Here is a 7,500-nt window from a genome sequence, read left to right on the forward strand (position 1 = left end):
ACCACGTTTTACATCCTCCGACAATTTAAATATTTAAACTTATGCTCTCTTCCATTATTCACATCCAACAAACGATCTTGACTCGAATTCGGAATGTGAATAATATATTTCCCCGGAATAATTCTACGCAAAGCTTATTTCTCTCTCTATTCTTAATCTTATTCTTATTCTTTTTTTTTTTACCAGGTGATTGGAAGAACGTGAGAGCTATATTCGTTGCGTTTTCGTTCCAGCTCGGCTGTTGACAACGTATCAATGTCTTTAGGTATTAAACATGTAAAAGGAACTTTATTTAGATGCCGTGCAACAATATTTGCTTTTAGTTTTAGGGATGCGCGCGCGCGCGTTTGTGTATGTGATAGAGAGAGAGAGAGAGAGAGAGAGAAGAGAGAGAGAGAGAGAGAAGTATATTATTAATAGGGCTCCTTGGGAAACCTAAATAACAAAAAAAAAGTGCCAATAGTACCAAATACAGAACATGCAACAACAACAACTACAACAACAAAAACCCCAGACAGACAAAATTATCTAGATTACAAACTAGTCACTAGTTTTTAACCTTGAACATTGACTTTTTATGGCTGCGACCGATACTCACCTTTGACCTGGTAATGCTATATGAAATATTTACGAAATAATTTCTTATTTGGTATACACGACCCATTAGTTTTAATCATAAATTTTATATACTAAAATCCACCGTTAACAATATAACAAATTCTCTCGCTCTCTCTCTCTCTCTCTCTCTCTCTCTCTCTCTCTCTCTCTCTCTCAGTAGATTTAAACATTTAATGCCGTGGTCAGTTAAATATCCTTTCGAAACTTTCTGAACCCACTTCAATATTTGACGTAAACTTTTATTTATTTATTACCTAAGCAACCCTCCCCCTGTCTCCCCCCTTCCTACCCAAGAAAAAAAATATTTTTAAATTCCAATAACACCAAATTCATAAATGACCGCCATCATGATTACCTATCCCGTGTTGATTCAACAACATTTACGTTAACGCAAGAATACCAAAACGCATTGAACACGCCAAGGAAAAAAACTAATACCGTTTTAGCTTGGTTTTCCCAATAGCCTCGGAAGCCTCCCCCATTTTAGTAGGATATCGGTGTAGGATTCGGCCAGAACCGTCGATACTTTTCCCCTAAACAAGCGGGAGGATCCCATTATTGGTTTCGCTTCCAGGACCCCAGAATCGGAAGGGGAGATCTTATTGTTTACCATCAGATGCGGCTTAATATTCATATATTGATAGGGATAGCTCCGAATAACTAGCTCTCTCTCTCTCTCTCTCTCTCTCTCTCTCTCTCTCTCTCTCAATTCTAGAAAAGTTTTTTTAACAATCTTTTTTTCAAAATGTGAGTTTCTAACACTGTTTTTGAGTCGTACCCACTCAGCAACTGTATTCTAAGATTATCTTTTTTTCATAAAGGTTGAGTAATATATACATACATACATACATCCATATATATATATATATATATATATATATATATATATATATTATATATATATTACTCAACCTTATGAAAAAAAAGATAATCTTAGAATACAGTTGCTGAGTGGATATTATATATATATATATATATATATATATATATATATATATATATATATATATATATATATATATATATATACGTGACATAACTTCTAAATAGGGCAAAATTGAGCATTGAATTTTAGGCCTGTTAGGAAATCCTCTTCAGCCGTGTAAACACGTTTATTTTTTTTTTTAATTAGGTATGCAACTTATGGGATTTATTACAGTTCCCTACTTTTACACTATAGAAATTATTTTGAAAACCATCATCCAAATCAGCACAGGACAGCAAAAGCAAAAGGAAAATGTTCTAAGTAACAACTAGAAAGCCAAGCTCCATATCCTCCGTAGAGTTGTTTTAGAACTGACTTGAATCCAAATTTCCTATCAAAATTCTATTTCTTTATATGAGTCTTCGGTAGCTTTTCGAAGAAACGGGGCCGATTTAGCTTCCTCGACGCTTAATGGTATCGACGAACCGAGGAACCGCTTCGTTATCGTTCCTTTTACTGGTCGTGAAGGTCAGACCAAGGTCTAAGGAAAAGCCCTTGGGTCAGACATCGGTGATGAAGGAGGCTTGTGGAGTTGGCGTTCAGGTTAGGGAGAGGAGAATTCCTATAGGGGAATCTCTCTGCCATATAACGAATATCCCCTCTTCCCTTCAACTTCCCAGGAAGTTCTATGGGACGAGTAACGAAGCCTATATTGGTTTCCTTGTTCCTTTATTGTCAGGGATGTGAGGAAGTCCTAAGTAGTGCCATTTCTGGTTTCTGATATATTTCGTGGTGCAATCAGATATGACCGGAACGGGACGTATTGAATTCGTACATTTGTTTTATTTATTCTGATATATATATATATATATATATATATATATATATATATATATATATATATATGTGTGTGTGTGTGTGTGTGTGTGTGTGTGTGTGTGTGTGTGTGTGTGTTGCTAATAGTATTCTCCAGTATATTAGATAATTTCATTATTTTGACCTACAGAGAATAAAACTCAAGCATGAAATTCATTTTAGGGTTTTGCTTCTCTGTTGCAAAACAAGATGCTGGGTACAGAGGTTAAACTTAGAGATATATTATATTGTATTACATTACCATTACATTCAAAGCCTTACACCACCAGCTTCTTTGCCTGGAATGTCCTCCATTTACACTGGAAATAGCCCAGCGAAGTCAGTTTCCCGGTAAGGAATAATCTTTTGTCATCGCAAAAGCTATAAGAGAAACCTTGTAATTCTGAACACAGCATCTTTTATTTCAATTCTAATCTTTTCCTGAGAATGAGTTTTGCATACCATAATCGTTTCCTGGGAACATGAAAGTCGCGTTGAATCGGGATAAGCCAGGTGTTCCTCCCCAGGAGAAGAAGAAGATTCGAAAAAATTTTTTTGTCTTTTGGCGAAACGGTGACATAAAGAGTACAAAAGGACTCCGACGAGCAGATGGCCATTTTGTAAATTCGCAGCCACGACCCGAGAGGCCCTTTGGTCCGACATGCAATTGGTTTTTATAGACCTGTTACGTTTCGGTTCTCGCTCAGTTTTGTTCGCGGGAGGGGTGTTATAAGAAGGAGGGAGTTAACAGGGTATAGTAGCTACACCTGGCCAGCATGGGAGTTTCCTTTAACGAGCCGACTCCACAAACCTTTGTTTATTGTTTATCCTTGGCGAGATTGGGGGTTACCTTGTTAACACCCTTATCATTTTATATATATATATATATATATATATATATATATATATATATATATATATATATATATACACACACATAAGGGCCGGAGCTGGAGCTCAAAGAAGATATATCCCAAACGTCCTCTGTAAAATTGTCATAGCCTAGGTTGGGCAGCTGGTTTGCCTCACTGTATATTTACCTATATCGTGTTTGCCTTACTCTTTCTTTTGTATAGGTAGGTGTTTCTGAAATTTTAGTGAAGTCCTGTACTTTTAATTTGTCTGACTTTGGAGGTGCTGTTGAATTTTAACTTTTAACTTTAACTATTAACTTTTTACTTTTTACTTTATTGAGAGCTGTTGCGATGACATTTTTAATATAAATTAAATTAAATTATTATTAATGTTCGTAAACTTATATATATATATATATATATATAATATATATATATATATATGTACTATATATATATATATATATATATATATATATATATATATATATATATATATTGAAATTATTAGTGTTGCAGGCTGAATTATTCCATGCCAAAATGTATTCTATTTTTCTAGAGGCTTACATAATATAGTGGATAAAGTAGGAAGGTGGTTAAAAGAATTTTTACACAACAGAAAACAGATAGTTATTGCAAAAGATGAGAAATCGGATGAAGCTAAGGTAATATCCGGTGTGCCACAAGGTACGGTGTAAGCTGCATTACTGCTTGTTATTATGATTGCAGACATAGACAGTAATGTTAAGGACTCGGTAGTGAGTAGTTTCGCTGATGACACAAGAATAAGTAGAGAAATTACTTGTGATGAAGATAGGAACGCGCTACAAAGAGACCTTAACAAAGTATATGATCGGGCAGAGGTAAATAGGATGGTATTTAACACTGATAAATTTGAATAAATAAATTATGGAGACAGAGAAGGAAAGCTATGTGCATATAGGGGACCTAATAATGAGACAATCACAAATAAGGAAACAGTTATGCAATGATCAAATAGCAATTCTATTTGCAAAATGTAAAGCAAAAATGGGAATGTTGTTACGGCACTTCAAAACAAGAAAAGCTGAACACATGATTATGCTTTATAAAACATATGTTCGTAGTCCACTTGAATATTGCAATATGATATGGTACCCACACTATCAAAAGGATATTGCACAAATAGAGAGTATACAGAGGTCCTTTACAGCTAGAATAAAAGAAGTTAAGGATCTTGACTACTGGGAAAGACTACAATCCTTAAAATCATATAGTCTAGAAAGGAGAAGAGAACGCTACATGATAATTCAGGCATGGAAACAAATAGAAGAAATTGATGAAAACATCATGGAGCTAAAAATATAAGAAAAAGCAAGCAGAGGTAGATTAATAGTGCCCAAAACCATACCAGGAAAAATAAGGAAAGCACACAGGATATTAATCCACTACGCACCAGCATCGACAATGCAGTATCTATTCAATGCATTGCCAGCTCATCTGAGGAATATATCAGGAGTGAGCGTAGATGTGTTTAAGAATAAGCTCGACAAATATCTAAGCTGCATCCCAGACCATCCAAGATTGGAAGATGCAAAATATACCGGAAGATGCACTAGCAACTCTCTGGTAGACATTAGAGGTGCCTCACACTGAGGGACCTGGGGCAACCCGAACAAGATGTAAGGTCTGTAAGGTAAGGTTCCTTCAGTTACCGATAATAAATAGTTTTAAGACAGAAAAACAGGAGTATAAATCCATTTAATATCTCGGTACCTGGAACAGCAATTTATTCTCTTCAAGAAGTGGGTCCTTTTAAAGTCTGCAAAGTGTATAAAGGGTGAATTACCATCATATCATGTCGATGAAGAGTTCAATAAGTTAATATCAACAATCTTTATTGGCTGACAAGTCACGCTTGCAAACATAAGTATCAAGACGTTCTCTCTCTCTCTCTCTCTCTCTCTCTCTCTCTCTCTCTCTCTCTCGTTGTGTGGGAAGAAGTTCATAAATGGAATGAGGAATTATTTACACTTGAGAGAATGAGTGCTTTCAGTAGACTTAAATAGTCATTGCACCTCCTAGGAATATGAGAGAGAGAGAGAGAGAGAGAGAGAGAGAGAGAGAGAGAGAGAGAGAGAGAGAGAGAGAGAGTCGAAGGGCCGTTCATAGTATAGATAAAAAAGTATCGATAACAAAGAATGAAAAAGAAGAGAGAGAAAAAAGTAAGGACGTTCATGCAAAAAAAAAAAAAAGAGCTCAAATTATACCTCACATTTGTTTATTTTCGAAACTTCAAATTTCATTGCACCCTCCAAACCCCTGATTGATTGACTTCTTCTCGACCTCATTAAACTCATCTGAAAGAGAGAAAAAAACTTCCATTCATTACCTTTCATAATCACTCTCATGAACTCCTATCAACCAAACTCCCTCCTAAATAGGAGACACCCTCTTCTTCCACCCAGGAAGAAGGAAATTTGAGAAATATTTTCTTCCTTTTTCCAGCGGATTGACCCCCAATGCGAGGCTCCGATTGGGTCAGGTAATTCTTAACGCAGGACTTGATTTCCAAAGCTTTATTGAGTTTCGTATAAATTCTACGAGATGGATGTTAAGTCAGGTCCTTATTTGGAAAGCTGAATTAGATTTTGTTAAATAGTGTACGATAACTGTTAAGGACAAGATTTGGTTGCAAAGAATGAGTCAGGGATTCTTAATTATTTGGCAATTTCTGTTAAGGAATGGATTGATCGAGAAGTCAGTGGCAAGGCAAGTTTTAAGCTATTATATCCAGATGAGAATAGTACGATGATCAACTGTTCTATAATGATTTATTATAATTATCATTACTATTATTATTAATCCGTTGATATCATTCCGAATTAATGTTTTGAAAAAAAAAAATAATCACGCCAGTGACTATGGTAGTTTTGATGTCAAACAACTCACTATAAATCAGTTAAGAGAAAAAAATATTTATTTCAATATAGCAATCTTTAACGCGCGCTACGCTGTTGTGGAACCTGGCTCTGCCTATCATGTCTCTCCTACCTACCCCGCCCCCAACCGGACCGGACAAACACACTTGCAGGAGGAGGGTGGATGTGTCATGTTGACCCTACCCTGCCGATCCCCTACCTACCCCGCCCCCACCCAACGTGGACAAACAAGAAAGATGCACTCGGATTTTATTATTATTTGATAATATTTTGAATCTGAAGGGTAACAGATGAATTGATTATACCCATTTCATGACTGCCAATGTCCTAGTAAAGACAGAAAGGATGACGTAATAGAGAACTTTTTACAGTATTACCACGACGTATTATATGCAAGCGCTTAAATACTGAGAAGTGTGTGTGTGTGTGTGTGTGTGTGTGTGTGTGAGTGGGTGGGTGTGTACAGTGCACGTACGTGAGAGTAATTAAGCATCTGAAAAAGAAATTCTCAGTGACCATTTTTACATCTAAAGAAACCAGGATCGCTATACGTCAGTCTCATTCTCAACAAATGTTGCTACTCTTCTTGTGAGCCACCTTTCAGACTTCCATTGAAGGACAGTTCCAATCTCTTAACATCCCAGGAATTTTCCCGTCCATTTCTTTTCCCCTTTATTTGTTTTCCAATGAAGGACGTTAAGCCTAAGAGGGAGAACAGAAATTCTGTCTTATTGATTCGGGAACGGGAATTTCACCTCTTCTGAACCGTTTACTGCTCTCGTTCAGTTTGGCTAAGAAGTTTTAGTGATTATTTTATGCTTATAAGTTTACGATGGCAATTTCCACGGTGCATGGTATTTGTGATATGGTATATTTATAAAGTAAATTAAAATATTTTACAAAAGTCCAGTTCTGATGATTTGGAGTTTTATTGCGCCCTAGATGTACTATATGGAACTACATTGACAGCTAAGCCATATTAACGTTCATGCAAAAACATTCAGCTATAAAATTTAATAAATTGTGGAAATTAATACACGCAGGCACACCCACAAACACACACACACACACACACACACATATATATATATATATATATATATATATATATATATATATATATATATATATATATATATATATATTAAAGGAGAAAGCAAATGTGTCAGTGAATTGTAATACTTCAGCTTTCTTCGAAGCTTGCTGAAATGAAAGAATTGTTTTGATGATTGTGCATTATGAGGCCGGGGATCCGTACAGCCTAGTTGCTATGTGATTTTAAGGTGTGTCCAGATATGTACGTGTGTTTGTGCGTGTAATGATGGGT

Source organism: Macrobrachium nipponense, chromosome 44 (assembly GCF_015104395.2).
Source record: "Macrobrachium nipponense isolate FS-2020 chromosome 44, ASM1510439v2, whole genome shotgun sequence".
Taxonomy (NCBI): Eukaryota; Metazoa; Arthropoda; class Malacostraca; order Decapoda; family Palaemonidae; genus Macrobrachium; species Macrobrachium nipponense.